Genomic DNA, 20,724 nt, shown 5'->3' with positions numbered 1-20,724 from the left:
ACCAAGACTTAATCCCTGACTCAACTGCACTTCCAGCCTCTCCCAGGAGTGGAATCTACACCAGTCAGTCTAGAATCTCCTAATGGGCACCAATGAGGTCATCTGCATGGTAAGACCCCTTGCTCCTCCCACTGACCTTGCATGTTACCATCCTTTCTTTTCTTTTGCTGATAACCTCTATATCCTGCCCCAGTTTCTGCCTATAACATCCTTCCATTCTGTACCACTGTCCATTAGAGGGGATATTGCCCGAATCATGAATTGTTGAATAAAGCCAATTGGATCTTTAAATTTGTCAGTTGATTTTTTTTTTTTTTGACCAATGTTTAGCAGTATCTCTGGCCTCTGCCCACAAGGAAAAAAGTCCAGGGTTCCCTGGGTGAACAATGGCCCTGGATGAAGGACCACCATGTCAGGGTAGGTGGAAAATGAATGGCAGCCTAAAACCTAATCCTCATTAACTCACCTGACTCAGCAACCTAAACTATGAGCAATTCATGATCTCATGAGAGCCAACGTCTGTGACCCTGACATCAAAATAGATCTCAGAGGTATGCCTGGGTGGTTCAGGCAGTTAAGCATCTGACTCATGATTTTTTTTTTTTAAATTTTATTTATTTATTTGTCAGAGAGAGAGCGAGAGTGAGCACAGGCAGACAGAGTGGCAGGCAGAGACAGAGAGAGAAGCAGGCTCCCCGCCGAGCACAGAGCCCGATATGGGACTCGATCCCAGGATGCTGGGATCATGACCTGAGCTGAAGGCAGCCGCTTAACCAACTGAGCCACCCAGGCGTCCCTGACTCGTGATTTTTTTTTTTTAAAGATTTTATTTATTTATTTGACAGAGAGAGATCACAAGTAGATAGAGAGGCAGGCAGAGAGAGAGAGAGGGAAGCAGGCTCCCTGCTGAGCAGAGAGCCCGATGCGGGACTCGATCCCAAGACCCCGAGATCATGACCTGAGCCGAAGGCAGCGGCTTAACCCACTGAGCCACCCAGGCGCCCCCTGACTCGTGATTTTGACTCAGGTCATGACTCATGGATCCTGAGATTGAACCCACTTCCTTGAATCCATGGCTCTGTGCTCAGCAGGGAGCCTGCTTGAGATTCTCTCCCTCTGCTCCTCCCCGCACTTGCTTAAATTAAAAAAAAAAAATAGATCTCAGAGTTAAGAGGTGATCCTCTCTTGACCTCCATACCAATCCTAATGGAAATGAAATAGATTTTCCATACTGTCTGACTACTACCTACCCTTAATAAAACCAAACTGTGCTTTCATCTGGCCCTCCTTTCCCCAAAGAACTCCAGCACAGCAGAAGAAGGAATTCCTTTCATCCACTCTGATGCTACCTCCTCCGTGAAGCCTTCCTTGATCTACCTGGTTGGACCTTTCCTTCTTACAAACTACTATAGCATATCCTTTGTAGCTTCTCCTCTGGCATTTTATCACTTTCTCCTGTGACTGTTCTGTCCTTGCTGTAGAGCACCAACTCCTGGTTCATAATCTATAAAATGAAATAATACCTCCCTCGTGGGACTGTTGAAAGGATTAAATTAAATCAATTATTATATGGAAAATGCTTGGGAAATTTCCTCATCCGAAGGAAAATACATTCCAAAAATGTTGTTATTAATTATAGCTTTGCGTCTTTGAAGCCCTTAGCAGGGTGCCACGGACGTCGGCATTTTCACAAATACTTTTGAGCCTACAAATGGCTGCCACAGCCCTGCTCTCTGAAGATCAATAAAACCGGGCGGCTATAGCAGGGGTTTCCAGTCCATTGCGGATCTCTGAATGGAAACTATTTGTTCTTCAGGGCTGCTGTTCTCCACCTGTTAGGGGGGCCCCAAACCGTCCTGCTCCTTTACATCAGCTGATCTCAACGTTTTCATTTTAATGCCGCCGCTCAGACAGATGGCACACACTCTCAGAAGCGTGGCTGGGTTCAACAGCGACTCAGGGTGGGAGGAACAAATGAGAACACGTACACTAAAAATCGTTCCCAAGAGAATACCTGCTCTACCTCCCTTCACCACCCCCTGCCCTGTTTTGAAAAGAGGCACTCACCCGCCTCTCTCGAAAAGATGGGACCTGTATATCAAATGCCCTGCTCCTTTATTTTCCCAACATGGGTGATCCATTCTCTCCTTTTCAATCCAGCCTGAGGTTAGTAAAAACGCAGGCGACACAACAAAGCCATCTTTTAGAGGTTTTTCGGTCCCTTGAAACAATAAGCCACATGGTCTGTTTGGTCTTCATCTGTGTGTGTGCAAGCATGCACGGAGTGTAAGTGCCCACAGCCGCTGCAGGGGGAATGGAAGTAATTTATTCTGGCAACGCTGAGTGAGTGAGGGCTGTTCAATCATTTCTATCCCTCTCGCTGTAAGTGTCTATCCAAGGAAGCACCTTGGATGGAGAAGCACCAAGGGCAAAAAATATTAGTTATGAAGACTATGTATGCTCTTTGCTGTTAAGACCTGTATAGTAATGTGAATGTCTGGAAAACAAAATAAGAGAGGGAGAGGAAGGGAGAGTGATAAAGAAAATGTCTATGTTTTGCCTAATGCACCAGACCAGCCTTGTAGCCTGGACCACATTTGGAGATTTGGGGGAACAAAGGGTCTTTCACTGTGCAGTGCGTGATAAACGGGGCATCTCGGCAGGGTCCTTTTGCTTTAATGAAACAACACCCGAAACTGTTCTCCTTCACTTGTTCTGGCCACACATTCCAGGCACAAGGAAGATACTATGCTTTCTGAGGCCATGGGTTTTGGTGAGATGTTGATGCCAGACTTATCACTATTTGAGTCCTGATCCTTTCTTCAGCCAATGAGCACAACTTTTCCTCGATAAGACAGCCTCCCCAAAAGAGCAGGAAGTGAATCATGAGAAGTCATTACAGTTTCTCCTCATGTCTGCTTAGGAAAGCCGATGACGCAGGTTAGTTAGGTCCTTGCCAGGAGAAAGGAGCCCCAGTGTGAATGCTGGGGAGGGGAGGACTCGTGCTGCGCTGGGGACACCTGCTGCAAAGACCAAGGCAAGCAGTAAGAGCACACCCATGAAACCCCAGCCAGGTTTGGGTCCCGGCTTACTGCTTCCTGAGCTACACTGTCCTGGGCTCTGGTTTCTGGTATTCAGAAATAGCTCAAGTGAAACCTGTCACGCAGATGACGCTTCCCCCAAAGGATAGAGTTCTGCTGGTTTGTGATCCTGAATCATCAACTTCTAACACCATTCTACATGGTAGAATGGAAGCAGGCTTGGAAATGCTCACTGCCAAGTTTAAGTGCCCCTGCTCTTTCAGGCAGCCTGGGAGGAGACCTAGGAGCCACTGTCCACACTCGGGGCCAACAGCTCAAACCCTCTGCCTGCTCACAAAATGACCAACCATCCTTAAATGGTCATCCAGACAGAGAAGGGGCAGGACAGCTCTCAGGCAGCTCTGAAGCAGAAGGCAAGCGAAGAGAAAGAAATGAAAAGACTTTAAAAGCATTCTCTTTCCAGCCCCCGCTGAGAATTTTAAATGCTTTCTCCTCTGACATTTTTGAAGTCTGCATTTTATTGTCTGTTTAACTTACCCAGCAAGCCTCTGGGGCAGGCAAGAGCTGTGTCCTTGCATGTTTGTGTCTAGTGCTGAGTGTGCTGTTGGCACTCAGAGAAGCAGAAAATAACACGCCTAAAAGCTGCGGCAGTGGGTGGCCTGGGACCAGAATGTAAAAGCCAAGGGAGAAACTTCCTATCTGTGAAGGGGACATGACATGGGATTTCCGAAGTTGCAAACGTAAATGCTAGGGAATGAAGGGAACCTCCAATACTGATTTCCTGTTGGAATATATCTTGGCCCTGCAGACTGGGAGGCTGGGGTTGGATGAGGTGGGGTGGGGAGAACTGAGAGGCTTACTACGGGGAAGAAGACACAGAAACTATCCTAATGCTGAACTTGCGAGAAGATGCATGTCTCAGTCCAAAATAGGAGGCCGCTGGGGCACCTGGGTGGCTCGGTCGCTTAAGCGTCTGATTCTCAATTTCGGCTCAGGTCTGTGACCTCAAGCCCTGAGTTGGGCTCTGTGCTCAGCGTGGAGTCTCCCCAGGACTCTATCTCTTCCTCTCCCTCCGCCCCTCCCCCTGCTCTCACTCTCTTTCTCTCTAATAAATAAACAAATCTTTTGGGGGGGGGAAGGAGGTCCCCTTGCTGGGATTGGCTGAGTGTAGTTGGTGGCTCCTAAGTTCAGCAGTTTTCCAGACTTGCCTTGTGACCCCGGCCCACAAAGCCACAATCACACACATTTCATGCCTTCATTCACGGAACGTTGATTGAATCCCTGCTCTGCGCCGGTCACTGTGCAAACACCGAACACATAAAAGTATATGAGATACACAGAGTCCCACATGGAGCTCCCATTCCAAGGGGCATTAACTATAGAGGATGGTAAGTGCTATCAATAAATAAACTGAATGATGTGATTGTCAGGGTCCTCCTTCTTTCCCCCTCCCTCACCCAGCAAGTAAGAGTCATGGCCTAGAGTGTCCGCGAGGACAAGGCAGTCTCCTTTTCTCACCAGCTGAGATCAGGAAACTGTCCTGGTCAGCCTTGGTCAATTTTGGAGGGAAAATTGAGATAAATCCATTCAAAGATATCCTGCAGTTTGAAGGTCTTGATGATAAAGGGAGGAGGGAATAAAAGAGGAGCAGGAAGACAGAAGGAAAGAAGGGGGCCCTCCTTTTCTTACAATTTTATAGCTCAAAGTCTGTAAGTTATCTTAGGAAGGAATATACATGTCTGACTTCCCAAGGCCAATGCTAATTTGTTCAAATTCACTTTTGTTATTAGGTTTGATCGCAATTCAAAGATAAGACTGGATAAGACTCTCGGAAGTGGAGTAGAAGGAATTCTTTATGGACACATTAGAAGGAGCCGCTACAAGAAGTAAGAGGAGAAATAATTATTTCCATTTACTGCATGTCTACCACATGCCACACATTACATGTAATTTCATTTAATCTTCCACAAGCAGTCCTTCTGGGTGGGTATTATTTTCTCTTTTTTACAGTGGAGTGAACTGAGGCTCAGAAAAATTAAGTGCCATATATAAGATCACAAAGCTATTAAGTGGTACAGCTGGGATTTGAACAATAAGCTAGTTTACTGAGTTCAAGATAAATTTGGAGGGAAAATCCCCCAGTTCCAGAATTGGGTTGACAAAAAATAGCAATGAAATCCCACTGTGGAATCTTGGTTTGAGGGTTGGGGTGGGGATGGGGGTCCTTGGGAGCCATGTCTCATCACTGTGAGCAGCCAACCTATCATCATTCAAAATTTCCATTTTCCCCTTTAGAAGTGTGCGCCATACTCCAAATCAGTGCTCCTGCACCTGGGTCCCATTTTGGAGGGAGGTGGGGGGTCTTGTTCTATGCCCAGTCACTTATGTCATGATCTGTTACTGAATTCATATAAAATGATTTGTATTATAAAGGGAAGCTTCTGGAGACAATGCTATAACTAAACAAGGGTCCAAAACTATGGTGGGATTTTCAGACACTCAGGACAATCCTCATGGGGACCTTAGTAGCCAGGCTATTCCCTTCACGAGCCCCAGGGTTCAGCTTTCTCTATCAAAATAGCAAACACCTGGAGTCCTGGATAGATAGGAGTCATTCCAAGTGATTGAATGACCTCCAAGGGTGACAAGGACACAAACTAGTAAGTCTGTGCCTGTCTGGACCCTCCTTCTCTGGAACTTTGGACACAGGCCAGCTATCCATTCCTGCTGTCATTTACTCTTCCGTGGCACCTTGAGAAAAAACCTCATCCACAGGCAGGTGCTAGACACACAGGACATGGACAGTATCTTCTCACTGGTTCACCCTTTCCAGCCTACAGTCTTCACTGAAAAACTAAGCCCTCAGAGGGTGGTGAGTTCTGCAATGTTGGCAGTATTCAAGTCAAGGTGGACTGGGGATATGGCGTTGGGAACTGGTGTTTCAAAGATTTATTTATTTATTATTTGAGAGAGAGAAGGGGGTGGAGGGGGCAGAGGGAGAGAGAGAGAGAGTCTCAAGCAGACCGCCCCCCCACCCGCCCCCGTTGAGTACAGAGCCCAATGCAGGGCTCGATCTCACAACCCTGAGCTGAAATCACGAGTTGGATGCTTAAGTAACTTAACTAACTGAGTCACCCAGGTGCCCCAGGGGAGTTCGTGTTTTCAAGCATTTCAAGTTGGACTGGCAGTACTGTTGGTCCTTCTACAGTCCCGGAGGAGGCTCTAGTGGGCTCCCTGTAAAAATATAGAAGTTAGGTACCCTTGGAAAGGGATAACAGTCAACCCATCCAAGGAGGACATCAATAAATCAGGAGACAAGGTGACCAGGGTGTGATTTGAGTGGACATAGTTGCAAATGGTTTTAGCATTGAGACAGTTGAAACCCAGAGAAATGTAATATGTTATTGACAAGGATATATATATATATATATCTGAACTAATCAGTATTTACTTTCCCAAGGCTGTCCTTAGAAGGGAACGGCAAGCTCAAGAGCATCTGAACATTCTCTATAACCCCAAGTGTGTGTTGTTGGGCAGGGTACTTCTGTCCCAGATGAAAGATCATTCAAGGTCATGCACGTCACTTTGCTCTAAAGCTTTAATCACTGAGTAAGCTCCTGATTATCAGTCCTATCTTTCTCATCCACTCTGACACTGGGTAAGAGACCTGAGAAATTTGGTCTCTGATATGGGATATCCCCCATTATAAAATTTATATAGAGACAGTTGAGTTTATATGTCAATTTATGGCAAACATGTTATCATGAGTCAGTCTGGGAAACCTGGACCTATAAAACAAATGGTTGGTATCAGGAAGAAGAGACCTCACCTGAATGAAGTCTTAAAGTCTCAGCTAATTCCATGCTCACCCCTTTCTGACTGAAGCCCTTTCCCACTTTGTGATACTCTGTGATTCAAGACTTGTCTGACTCATCCTGAGATAGAGCCCGAGGGTGCCTGTATGGTCTGGGCATGCAATCTGACCAGAAGAAGGGGGCTTGGAGAAGAGGCCTTCGCCATCTTTTTCTGAATACAACCTCCTAGGGAGACAGAAGAGCCAAAGCAAAGGTTCTCAGAGATCTTTAGGAAACAGCGGGATCTTTTCCATTCATCCATCCCTTCCTGATATTTCTCAAAATCAGAAAAGTTGGAAAATGATGTAACGCCCTGAGAAAGACTGTTAAGCTAGTCAAAAAAAATCTCATACCATTACAGCCCTAAAGTCTATTAATCCCTGGGGATGGTGCAATGGACAAGGGGAAAGGCACATTATGAGACGGTGCTTCTAGGCTTCTAACCTAATTAAGACCACATCCCCATGTGGAAAACCATCCGAAGCTCTGTCAAATGCCTGTGAACCAAGTCGTCACAGGTATTTCCAATCTAAGACATGAAAGTAGAGAAAGACAACAGGTTTTCAAAGTAGCAGTTGACTCACCCCCATATTGCTGGGTTGCTGGTCTCAAAAAAAGAGATGGTATTACCATTGCCATGGGAACCTCCGCTTTGACTCACTAGTGTTCAGACCTCCAGCTGGAAACATCCTGTTCCTGTCCCTAATTGCAGCTCATGACCTACTTCTACTTGCTCGAGCAAGAGGCCCTGCTGAGATACCTGGGAGCCAGGAAGACCCAAACCTTCACGCTGGAATTGGCTTCCTTCCCTCTCTGGCGGACAGCAAGGCATTTTGCTCCATGGTTCAGGGTTGCCCCAGTGAAATAAGGATGACAATATTAAGCTTTCTCTGATGAATGTTTTAAGAGTTTTACAGAAGAGCTTGAAAGGGATACAGCATTTGTATATGGGGAAAATCCTTTCTCCCGGCTGTGTTTGTTAGATTGGGAACCAACACCCACAGATTTTGATCAAAATTACCAGCGCCTTACCCTCATCTTCAGATAGCCTACTGCCACAGAAAATAGTTTAACTAGCCCAAAGAAATGGCAGATGGGTATAGCGTGGCTTGATGGCACAAAGATGAGGGGAAAAGAGGAAGAAAGTTGAGAGGTAAGATAAATAAAGACTGTTAGTGGATGTGGACACAAAATTTTCTTCACTTTCTTAAGAAGATCATCAGATCCATCCCGCTACTGTAATTTCTTCCTGCTTACCTGTACTCATCCTTAACTGTTTCCTTTTCCTCTCTCCCACATCCAACCCATCATCAAATTTTAGCCATAGTACCTCAAACAATATCCCAGATCTACTTACTTCCTTCAGTCCCTAAGGTGCCATCGATATCCAAGCCACCTTTTTTTTTTTTTTTTTAATTTTGGCCTGGACTTCTGTAACAGTCTCCTCACCAGTCTCCTACTACCATTTTTTACTTTTATCGAATCCATCTTTCCTACAGTGGCAATATGTTAAATCTTAAAACTATAAATCAGAATATGTCACTTTTCTGCTCAACACAGTTTTCCCACTGAGCTTAACACATAAAGCACAGCTCTCCCGCTCATCTGCAAGATCCTGATGATCTATCTGACTCTTGGCCCCTCGACTTTGTCTAAACGGCTGTTGCCCCATCCTCCATGGTCCTGCCACCCTGGCCTCCCTTCTCCAGCTCACCATGCTCCCCTCCTCCTCAGAGCCCCCACGTTCTTTCCCCCACTCTTTCCCACCTGTTCAGATCTCAGTTTAAATGCCATTTCTTCAGACAGGACTTCTAAGACTCTTCTGATCTGAGTTAGGACCCTCCGATACACTCTCCCAGAACCTTCCATATATTTGCCCCAGAGAACCTATCACAGTTTGTTATCATACGTTAGTGTTTCTCCAAGTGTGGTTCCTAGACCAACATCACCTGGAAATTCATTAAGAACGCAAATGTTGGGTCCCACTCCAGACCTCCTGAATCAGAAACTGTTTTAACAAATCTTTCAGAGGATTCTGATGCACACTAAAGTGGTTTTTTTTTTTACGATTTTATTTATTTATTCATTTATTTATTTGACAGAGAGAGAACAAGCAAGGGGAGCAGCAGGCAGAGGGGGAGGGAGAAGCAGACTCCCTGCTGAGCAGGGAGCCCGACCTGGGGCTCGATCTCAGGACCCCGGGATCATGACCTGAGCCAAAGGTAGACACCACAAGCTGAGCCACCCAGGCACCCCGCACACTAACGTTTGAGAATCGGTGCTATATTGCTATTCCTGTGGCCAATTGATTGACACCTGTCTCGCCAACTTGAATGAAAGCTCCATGAGGTCAGTGGTTGGCACGGAGCAGGCACTAATATGATTTTGTTGAGTGACTGAATTAATAAATGTGCATTACATGGGTTCATTGGGAGAGATGTTACTGTGGCCAAGATCAGAAACGTAGCCCAGGCATGGGCTCCTAAAGCTTGCTCTGCTCCCCAGACTTTGACGGCTAACCTCGCCACGTCCCAGCCCAGGTTCTGCTCACGCATGTTTCTGGGCCATACAGGTTATGCTGTGATTCTAGCCCACAGAACCCCTGACATGGAAACCGCAGATCTGCCGTTCTCCTCCCCGCCTTAGACGCTTGAGGAAAGGTGGTTTGTTTGTTTAACATTTTATTTATGTATTGGGGCAGGAGAAGCACAGAGGGAGAGTGAGAGAGAGAATCAAACTCCCTACTGAGCAGGGAGCCTGATGCAGGTCTCGATCCCAGGACCCCAAGATCATGACCTGAGCCGAAGGCAGATGCTTAACTGACTGAGCCCCCCAGGTGCCCCGAGAGGAAACGTTTTTGACACCCAGAGTTGCACCATTATTCTTTCCATCTTTTAAATCCTTCTGGAAATCCCAGGGCTGCACTGAGGGTAGAGTGGGTTCAGCTTAGTCTTCTGAGAGCAGCACTTCCTGCTTAAAAGCCAGAATTCACAAGAACTGTGGCCAGAGAGGCCAGTCCTCTATTACTAAGCATATGGGAAGAGTCAGCTCCCAACAGCTGGCAGGTACTGAGCACTGACTATGTGTCTGACGCCACAGAGAAATGCACGATTCCACATAATCCTCAAAACAATGCCATGAAGTGGGCTCTTCCTCCAATTCACGTATTTTTAAAAATAAGCCTTAAATAAAGAAGACGTGGTATATATACACAATGGAATACTGTGCAGCCATCAAAAGAAATGAAATCTTGCCATTTGCGACGACATGGATGGAACTAGAGGGTATTATGCTGAGGGAAATAAATCAATCGGAGAAAGACAATTATCATATGATCTCCCTGATATGAGGACGTGGAGATGCAACGTGGGGGGTTTGGAGGGTAGGAAAAGAATAAATGAAACAAGATGGGATCGGGAGGGAGACAAAACATAAGAGACTCTTAATCTCACAAAACAAACTGAGGGTTGCTGGGGGGAGGGGGGTCAGGAGAGGGGGATGGGGTTATGGACATTGGGGAGGGTATGTGCTATGGTGAGTGCTGTGAAGTGTGTAAACCTGGCGATTCACAGACCTGTACCCCTGGGGCTAATAATACATTATATGTTTATAAAAATTTTAAAAATTATATATAAAAAAAAATAAGTGAGTTGGATGGAAAACATTTTTTTTCTTGAATAAAGAATGTGATTTTGAATGTGATTTAAAAAAAAATAAGCCTTAAAGAGTTTAAGCATCTTACCTTCCATCACTCCTTTAGTAGTGGTGGAACCAGGACTTAATTTAGTTCTGTCCAGACACTCCTGGTTTTTAACCATTACACTATACTAGTCCCCATTAGAGAAAGCCATGGAGTCCTAGAGCCACTTCTAGGGCAAACAGCCAGCTCATGGGCACCAAAGTCTTCCCACCTGGTGATGCCAAGGAGTGCCCTGCGGGGCCACAATCCGCTTGGCCAAGTGTGTAGTTTAGCACGTACCTGCTACATTACAGAGTGCAAAAATGTAGCATCATCATCCTGTTTATTTGTCCTGGATCTCAAATTCTTCATTCAACTTGTGCTCGGACCTGACTCCCATTAGCCATGGACCCCACTCACACCAGGCCAGAGAGACAAGACCAACCAGATAAACCATGGGCTTGAGTCAAGTGGTTGTGACTGTGTTCACAGTATATAAACAAGCAGAGCTAACTAGTAAGCAAGTGAGAAATGTTCACCTTTGAAAGGTGCTAAAATTCCTCTGGGCTGCCAGGGGCTATTTATGGTAGTGGAAGATGGATTTTTCTAGATTAAACTGTATTTGTCAGAAAATGAGCCTCTAAAATCCAAACAACATTTCACTAACAGAATTAGGTCTACCGTTATAATTCACAGCCAATATTCTATTCAATTTTGGTACCCACAGTGGTCTGGGTCTGTGCTATGTGCTATGGATAATATAAAAATTAATAAGACACACATTCATTCTCAAAAAGCTTATGATTGACTACATGGGATAGCTATGGTGGGGAGGGGTCTGTTGAGTGTTTCGGATGTTAGTGAGGAGCGGAAGTGCAGTAAAATAATCTATGGCAGAAGCCCGGTACTATAGCCAAGTAGCTCAGGGAAAAGAGGCATCAAATTCAATAGAATATTTCAGGGGTGCCCTCATGAAGACCAGGCCTTTCTGAGCTGGGTCACAGGGGGTGGGGAGGATAGAGGGAGGGCTTGAACAAAGGTACAAAGGTGAAGATGTTGCAAACACATTTGCAACATTTTTTTTTTAAGGTTTTATTTATTTGTTGGACAGAGAGAAAGCACAAGCAGACAGTAGCAGGAAGAGGGAGAGGAACAAGCAGGCTCCCCGCCAAGCAAGAAGCCTGATGTGGGGCTCGATTCCCAGACTCTAAGATCATGACCTGAGCTGAAAGCAGTCGCTTAACTAACTAAGCCACCCAGGCACCCACTTGCAACATCTTGAGCTGAGTTACCAGACCGAGGCCAGAGACTGGGAAACAAGCCCAATCAGAAGGGGGAGTGGTAGCTCCCAGAGAGAACGGTGGGGTATACAGGCCTCATCACTTACCCTCCCTCATCCCTTGGTCAGGAGATTTCAGTTTCTTTAACATGCTGAGTCTAAACCATTTCTAGAGTCTTCTGGCATGCCAAGAGTGTGCATCTGTCCTCTTTTTCTGCCCTCTCATCTCTGCTCCTTCCTGGATGGCAGCACATTGAAAGGTTCAGGGCACACACTAAAGCTGGTGCATTCCCCCTTCCAGACCTCTCCTAATTCACTCAGGCTATGGAGTAGCAGGCAGAGGGAGAGGGAGAAGCAGGCTTCCCACTGAGCAAAGAGCCCAAGACAGGACTCCATCCCAGGACTCTGGGATCATGACCTGAGCTGAAGGCAGAGGCTTTAACCTACTGAGCCACCCAGGTGCCCCTCCATTGTATCATTCGACTTCTCTTTGAAAGGGTTCAATCCCTTCTCCCTGAAAGGAAGCATCACATAATCAAAACAAGATTTAATGGGATAGCATAAACAAAATGCTTAAGGATTGGGAGTAGAAGGGAGGAGCTTGAATTACTTAAATATAATAGTAACAGGTCAGTCCCTGATTGAAGCAGAGCAGGAATGTGCCTACCTCATATGCAGAACTTGTGGTGTTCATGTGAACAATGCTAGCAGAGGACAGCTGGACAAAGACGGTACCATTAAAGTGTCACCATTTGTTGAGTTGTTCAAATGTACTTCTAAAATATTCTATCTTGATTTTTCTGATTTCATTATATAATTAAATTTATTGTGTAATTTTAATAATTCCATTACATTTCCAAAAGTGTCCTTTCGTTTTTGGAGTGGGGGGTAGGGCATCTCCCGGTTCCTTCAGGCCTCCTCAGTGCCACACTACCAACAGATTATGTTAGGAAACACACATAGGGTACTGCCATTTAGGAACCTTTCCAGAAGGAGACAAAAGACTCTCTGGAAACAGAAATCCTCTCTTTCCCCCGTTTCCCACCCAGTAGAAGGCCAAGAGAAGAAAACATAGTGGTATGTGAACCACCAGATTCGTTGGTTGGAATGAAAGCTCATTCTAACTTATACTGTCTCATTGCTCTGCAATGAGAATGGAAGAACAGCCTTGGGAAGCTGATGCCAGTTGTCTTTGTTTCTTAATTTCCTGGATCACTTTGTATTTTCAGCCATGTGAGTTCTGAACACTGTCCTTCCTCTGTGTGATGCCTCACTGGGGAAATCTTTTTCCAAGTATGGGAGAACAGGACAGAGGGCATCTGAGTCATGTGTAAGGGATGGAGATGGAGTCAGCTCAAGGCTGGTGGGAACACATCCCTTGGGGCTGTCTCCTTCCTGTCCCCTTGCCAAGATCTGGCTCAGCAGTGGGAGAGGGACAAAGAAGAGATGTGTAAGACCGAGTCCAGTAGAGGTAGGATACAGGTGTGGCTTAAAGGCAGGAAGCACTGGAAGGCATTTATTCTGGGGACTTTAGCCTGGATAAAAATGTTTTCTAGTTATTCTTTCTGCAGAGAGACCTGCAAAATAGTGACAGTTTTTTTGCTTACAACGTTCTAGCAGCTTTTTTCCTGTATCATTACTGTCTGTCCCAAGCACACCCTTACCCTTATGTAAAGTTAAGTGTAAAACATCGAAGTTTTGCTAGTTTGGGGCTGTTTTCTGATGGGCTGTTAGGTTTAAATCCTCTAGTTATTCTTCCTGTAGAGAGATAAACCAGTGATGAGTCACTCCACTGTCCCCTGTCCTTATTTCTGTATCATTTCTGCTTTGCTCCCAGAAGCCTATATGATACATTTCAGGGCAAACCTAATCTGATTTCCAAAAACCCTTGGAAAATAGGAAATATGAAACCCATTTCACAAAGGAGAAAGTCACATTTCAACCAAGGAAAAAGAGCCTGGTAGGGCTGACATGGAAAATTTCAGGCTAGGTAAGATGAAAGATGCAGAGCCAATCTTTGCTCCCTGGGGTGAGATGATGGACATTACTTGCCTTTTCACATCTGGGAAGATGGGAATGCTCACCTCTTCTTCCTTCCCTTCCTGAGCCCCGGATCTCATCCATGACTGACATTCTCAGACTCCACATCAGCAGACAGGTCTCCCCATCACCTTCTAATCTCCTAGAGGAAGGCCCTGCTGGTAGACTTCTGTAAATATCACCCATCCGGGGAGCACCTGGCAGGATGGAATCAGAGAGGTGCCCCCTGCAGAGCTGAGGTCTAGAAACGCCTGCCAGGTCATCTATCAAGATCAAATTACAGCAAATTTGCCCATAATGGAAAACAGGCTGAAGGAGCAAGGTAATGAATCTCTAAATTTGGCACTGTGCCCCTCACTGCAAAGACTCTAATCTGTGAGTTTCATATAGAAGACTGACTTTCTGGGTTTCCCAAGAATCAGAATAAATACAGATGTCCCTGAGTTTTGTGTTTTGTTTTTTTTTAACAAGTATTCTTTTATTGGTGAAAGCATTATTAGCTGCTATTTTTCTTTTGTTTTAAAAAGTAATGCATGATTGTAGGGGCGCCTGGGCGACTCAGTGGGTTAAAGCCTCTGCCTTTCTCTCGGGTCATGGTCCCAGGGTCCTGGGATTGAGCCCCGCATCGGGCTCTCTGCTTGGCAGGGAGCCTGCTTCCTCCTCTCTCTCTCTATGCTTTCCTCTTTCCCTACTTGTGATCTCTGTCAAATAAATAAATAAAATCTTAAAAAAAAAAGTAATGCATGATTGTAAAAAATTCAAAATTGACAAGGGAGAGTAAGAACATCCTTCCTCTTTCTTTACACTCCCACTCTCTTAAGCCCAGTCCCCAGAGGTAACCATTGTTTCAACTGTAAATCTGTGAGAGGCTTTTCTACCCTGATAGTCCCTAACCTCAGAGCCATGACCATGCGTGTGTGCCGAAGTGACAATAATAATAATAATAAATAAATGCTCTGCACATTGGATGTTCACTATGCACCAAACACTGTTATAAGCATTTTTGCATGCATAACTTACTAAAGCTGTACACCATGCCCGTGAGATGGCAGAGGCAAGATTCAAACCCAGGCATTTGACTCCAGGGTCTGGGCTAGACATTACTCACTCCAGCACCATGTTCTTTCTCCCCAACATCGATATTGTCCATGGATGGCCAGCGACTGCTTGCTCGCTACTCTCCCATCCAATCCTCTGGCTCTTAGCTCTGGAGTCAGACGAATCTTGGGGCAAATTCAGTCTCTACTACTCACTAGATATGTACCTTTGTGCAGTTTTCTTACCCCGTCTCAGTTTTCTCATCTGTAAAATGGGAGGCTAATACTTTATGAGAGGTCTGTGAATAATAAACGTGATAAATTCTATCACAAATAATAAAGTACCCGATACGTTCCAGATGTTGGATAAGTACTTTCTGTTAAATGAACAAATGAAAGTAGCGGTAGTGGTCCTAGCACTATGTTGACCTTTATCTTACTATTGTATTATAAACGATGGGCTGCATCTCCTACTGGCTGCCTACTCCTAGCACCTCAGTCTCTGTGCGATATTCCATTACTGTAATGAGTGACGTATCTCACACCAGGATCAAAAGGGACATTCCTTCACCTTCTTTGGCTGTTTTTCAAGAACTTTATTTCCAAGGCTGTCACGGATAGACACTCCCTGCAAGCATTCTGTTGGTCATTTTATTGTTAAACCCTAAATTTTGGTAGCATGTGCCCAGTGAGTTAGTGTTTTTCCCAAGTGTGGTTACCTGACACCAGCTTCAACCAACCCTCTGGCCTCACATATATACTTTATAACAGCCTTGTTGAGATTCAATTTACGTATGATAAAGTTTACCCTTATTTTTAAAGTGTACAGGTAAGGAGTTTTTAGTGTTTTCACAGAGTGGTGCACTCACCGTCACTATCTAATTCTAGAACCCTTTTATCACCTGGAAGAGAAACCTCATACCTCCTAGCAGCCACTGGCCATTCCTCTCTCCTCCCAGCCCCTGGAGACCATTATCTCCTATCTTTGTGGATTTGCCTCTTCCGGACATTTCGTATGAGTGGAATTATACAGTATGAGGCCTTTTGTGACTGGCTTCTTTCACTTAGCATCCTGTTTTCAGGGTTGATTTATGTTGTTGTATGTGTCGGTATGATAAAATTTACCCTTATTTTTCAAGTGTATTTCATTTTTTTTAAAGATTTTATTTATTTGCCAGAGAGAGATCATAAGTAGGCAGAGAGGCAGGCACAGAGAGTGAGAGGAAGCAGGCTCCCCGCTGAGCAGAGAGCCCAATGCGGGATTCGATCCCAGGACCCCAAGATCACGACTGAGCCGAAGGCAGCGGCTTAAACCACTGAGCCACCCAGGCTGAATAATATTCTGTTATGTAGATATACCACAATTTATTTATGTATTTATCATTGGATGGACATTTAGAGTTGTTTCTACTTTTTGTCTATTACAAATAAAGCTGCTATAAACATGCATGTACAAGTTGTTGGGTGGACATATGTTTTTTTTTTTTTTTTTTGATTTGATTTATTTGAGAGAGAGAGAGGGAGGGAGGGAGAGTTAGGAAGGGGAGGGGCAGAGGGAGATGGAGAGAGAGAATCTCAAACAGACTCCCCACTGAGAGCAGACCCGGATGCCAGGCTGGATCCCCAACACTCAGATCACGATCTGAGCCAAAATCAAGAGTGGAATGCTTAACCGACTGAGCCACCCAGGTGCTCTTGGACATATGTTTTCAGTTCTCTTGGGTAGATACCTAGGCGTGGTATTGTTAGCATAATATGGTAACTCAATGTTTAATTTCTTAAAGAACTAACAGACTGTTTTCCAGAATGGTGGTACCATTTTATAGTCCCAGAGTTTCAATTTCTCCATATCTTCACCAATACTTGTTATTATTGGTCTTTTTTATTATAGCCATTCTAGTGAGTGTGAAATGGTACTTCATTGTGGTTCTTTTTTTTTTTTTTAAAGATTTATTTTTTTATTTATTTATTTGACAGACAGAGATTATAAGTAGGCAGAGAGGCAGGCAGAGAGAGAGAGAGGAGGAAGCAGGCTCCCTGCTGAGCAGAGATTCCCCATGTGGGGCTCAATCCCAGGACCCTGGGATCATGACCTGAGCCGAAGGCAGAGGCTTTAACCCACTGAGCCACCCAGGCGCCCCCCTTCATTGTGGTTCTAATTCACCTTTTCCTAATGACTGGTAATGTTGAGCTTCTTTTCATGTGCTTAGTGGACATTTGCATAACTTCTTTGAAAAAATGTCTGCTCAAGCCCTTTGCCCCTTTTTAAAAATTGGGTTATTTGTTGGCCTCAGATATTTTTGAAATGGTTGTTGAATGAATTATATGTTGGAAGGATCACAGGTCTACCTGTATTTGACGTGTATTTGATTCTAGCTCCACCATTTAGCTATGTGACCTCAAGCAAGACTACTCTATTTCTCTGAACCTTAGCTTTATTATCTGTAAAAAAGAGGTCTAAGAGGTTGTTAGGAGGAACAAATGAGATGCAAAAGCATCAACCACACATTGAAGTACCCCACGGACCCTCAAAAATGTATTAGACTCTCTCATCACTCCTTCCTTGCTGCAGACATCTTTCCCTTGAGAAGATGTATTTGACCCTGGTGGACCAATTTCAACACAGCAAGTGGAATGGATTGAAGTCCAAAAGGCAAGGCCTTCAATTTGAAGAGGTCAGTGAGTTTATTATGAGGTCCTCTACACACACACACACACACACACACACACACACACACACACCAATGCCTCTCCTTTTGGGTGAGGGGTAACATGGCCCGGCTAATCTCTGCATGAGATCATCAGAGCAAATATAAACCATTTCAGCAGCCTTGAAAAAAGGAGGGCAGGAACTGTTATAAAAGAGGGATTGTAACCCTTTTTTCCAGCACCAGTACTCTTTACAGTCTTAGCAATTTTGAATAGCAAGACTCTAAGAATGGGTAGCTTGAGAGGACTCGGTAACATGGCATTCAGAGTCTGGCTTTCCATAAAAGCAAGTCTGGCTCTTGCTTATTAACAGTCTGGTAATGCACAAGGCCTGTCATTTGTTCCTTCTCTAATGAATGGATAGGCTGTTTAGTTTCCTGATGAACAACCTAGTAAGTTTAGTCTCCTGCTCCCAGCTTTGTCTGGCTTCTTCCATGTGCATAAAGACAACCTTCTTCCTGCGATCATGTGCTGTCTTTGCATGAAAGCTCAGCTTGAGGCTCATTTAGTATCTAAGTACTATTCTTTATAAAAGGGGGAGTCAAAGCTCCGAATGAGTGGCCAGACTGATAACTCTATTCAGCCATCATCCTGCAATCATTTATTGAGCACCTACTATGTGCAAGACATTGTGCTGTGTAGTGGGAACACAAAAGATGACAGTCTATGCCTCCAAAGCACTCATGATGTGGTGCATAAAATGGGTATATAAACAATATTTACCAATAACACTGTGTTTCAATGACTGCCCTCAAGTGATTTTCATCATGGGAGTACACCGTGTAAGTCTTGCAAAAATATTAGACACTGAAGTTTCGCCTCTCCTCAGGTATCTTATGGCAATCCCTCCCTTTGCATATAGCCACCAGAAGGGAAGAGAAGAAAACATACACATACTTTCATTTTTCTATGTCAAGGCTTACTCTGGAGAAGGCAACCAGCAGAGAAGAGCTGAAACATGATAGATTCTTAAAGTTATTTTTCTAAATAGAATTTAAAGGAGCAATCACAGGGAAGAACTAAAATCAATTTACAGTGCAATTCTGTCACATAAGTAGAAGCTGCAGACAGGAATTTGGGCAAAGGGAGAATGCTTTCTATCTCCCACATCCCCTGACAAGGGTTTTCATCTAAATGGTTCCCCTCAACAGGATCCTCCACCTTCTCTAGATTTCTGTTTGCTCATATTGAAAATGAGGACGTTGAAGCAGCAGGTCTTGAAGATGCCTTACAGCTCTGACAGTCTGTCAGAGTGGGCAGTTTATTCATGTGTTTATTTTTAGCTGGGCGAAAGGAAGAAAACAGGAATAGCAGGAAAAATGGAGGTGTCTTGATGTTTATTTGGTTGTAGAGAGCAGCAAAGGAGGGAGAAGGACCCTTTTCACTGCTTTCCTTTCTCAATGGTCAGGGCAGAATCACAGACCTGCAGCACAGAGCCTCTGAAAACAGAAGGGACGCTCAAGGAGGGTTAAGAACTGGGGAGGCAGCAAACAGGTCCGGCAGCACAATCTTCCTCGATTATAAAATGGTCAATGAATAGTTTTGTGTGATAGAGGAGATGTGGGTATCAAGAATGGGTTTTTTAAATGAGCGACAATGACAGGTGACCAGCAGCCCCCAGTCGATGCCCAGGACGCTGTGCTATAGAAATCCCCAGGAGAGGGCTTCCTGGGGAATGCTGGTCACGATGCCTGTGTAGCAAGGGCTGGATGAGGCAGGATGCCAGCATCACTCTGCAGGCACAGACTGTAGATAAACCACCCTGACTCCCGCCTCCAGCGGAAATCAGACCTTGGAGCAACCAGTTTCTCTTCCCTCTCCATCAAGAATGTTTTGTCCCCTTATTTATCTTGATCACATATATCAAATTCTTATTTTCTCTGATGTACTACTATACCCTGGGTCAAACTACAACTGCCAAAATAAACATTCAGCGCCTCCTTGGAAAGAAACCCAAGAAATGGCTTCCGGCCTACCAATAGACACACAGCATAACTCACCATTATGCAACTCAGCCCCTCTTTCCGGCCTCAGACATTTATTTTCCCTTGCGTGTTTTCATTCATTCATTCATTCATTCATTATGGAGCCTATATAAGCTGTGGCCCTTAGGCAAGATGCTTAACCTCTCTGTGCCTTCATTTTTCATCTGTAGAAAGAATAATGGAATGATAGAAAAAGAATGATCTACCTCATAGGATGCTTGTTAGAATTAAGTGAAGTATGATCTGTGAACTGCTTCGAACAGGGCCTGGCTCATATACAGCACCATGGTAGAATTAGGTCATCATCACTTGTTAATCTCAGTACTAGGCAGCAGGCTCAGTCCTCTGCTAGCTTGGAGATTCCAAGATCAGTAAGAGCACACAGTGGTGGAAAATAGTAGCCTTATAAAAAGTGTTATCCTTACTAATACTGAAAGGAAATGCATTGGAGACATAGAAAGGAGACACAGAATTTAACAGATATGAACAAAAGAGATGCCAGAGGTGAGAGAGGGGAAGAGTGTGATGATGGTACAAGCAAGATGCTGATGCCATTGATACATTGAGTGTGAGCAGACAGAGGGACAGTAAAAAGATGAATATCCAGGTCTTAGGCTAAGAGGAGAGATCTGGAACGAGACATCAGTTTGGGAGTCACTGGTATATAAACAATAGCAGGAGGAAATGAGAGCCAGCAAGAGGATGCTACAAAACATGAGATGGGAACCCAAGTTGGAACCTTGGGAAAAGATGAAGAGACAAGAGAAGAGAAGCCAACAAAGGAAACTGGGATGGAACGAGGAGTAGAGAGGAGGAAAATCAGAGGAGTGACACCAAAAAAATGGAAGGAGAATAGATTTTCAGCAAGAGGCATGTGGTTAATAATGTCAGAAAGACTGAGGGGTCTGTGGGACTTAGCACCAAAGAAGCCATTGTGAGCCTTCAGGGGAGGTGAGGGGACGTGTTCAGTCTTCAACGATATGTTTATTTGTGGAGGTGAAGTCGCCGCACAGAGGTACGGATATAAGACCTGGCAGTCCAGGTAGGGAGAGAAGGGAGTGAGCATCTAGAGAGACACATAGGACAGAGTATTTGTGTGT

The 20,724-nt window shown here is 44.7% G+C and overlaps 1 protein-coding gene across 2 annotated transcripts in view; it reads right to left on the bottom strand.

Annotated features, from left to right (window-relative positions):
- The window catches only part of NMNAT2 (nicotinamide nucleotide adenylyltransferase 2), a 196,022-nt gene that overhangs the window by 85,319 nt on the left and 89,979 nt on the right, over window positions 1–20,724 (bottom strand). The window lies entirely within an intron of this gene.

Source organism: Meles meles, chromosome 17 (genome assembly GCF_922984935.1).
Source record: "Meles meles chromosome 17, mMelMel3.1 paternal haplotype, whole genome shotgun sequence".
Taxonomy (NCBI): Eukaryota; Metazoa; Chordata; class Mammalia; order Carnivora; family Mustelidae; genus Meles; species Meles meles.
The sequence above is the reverse complement of the archived record's forward strand: the minus strand, read 5'-3'. Positions and strand labels throughout refer to the sequence as shown.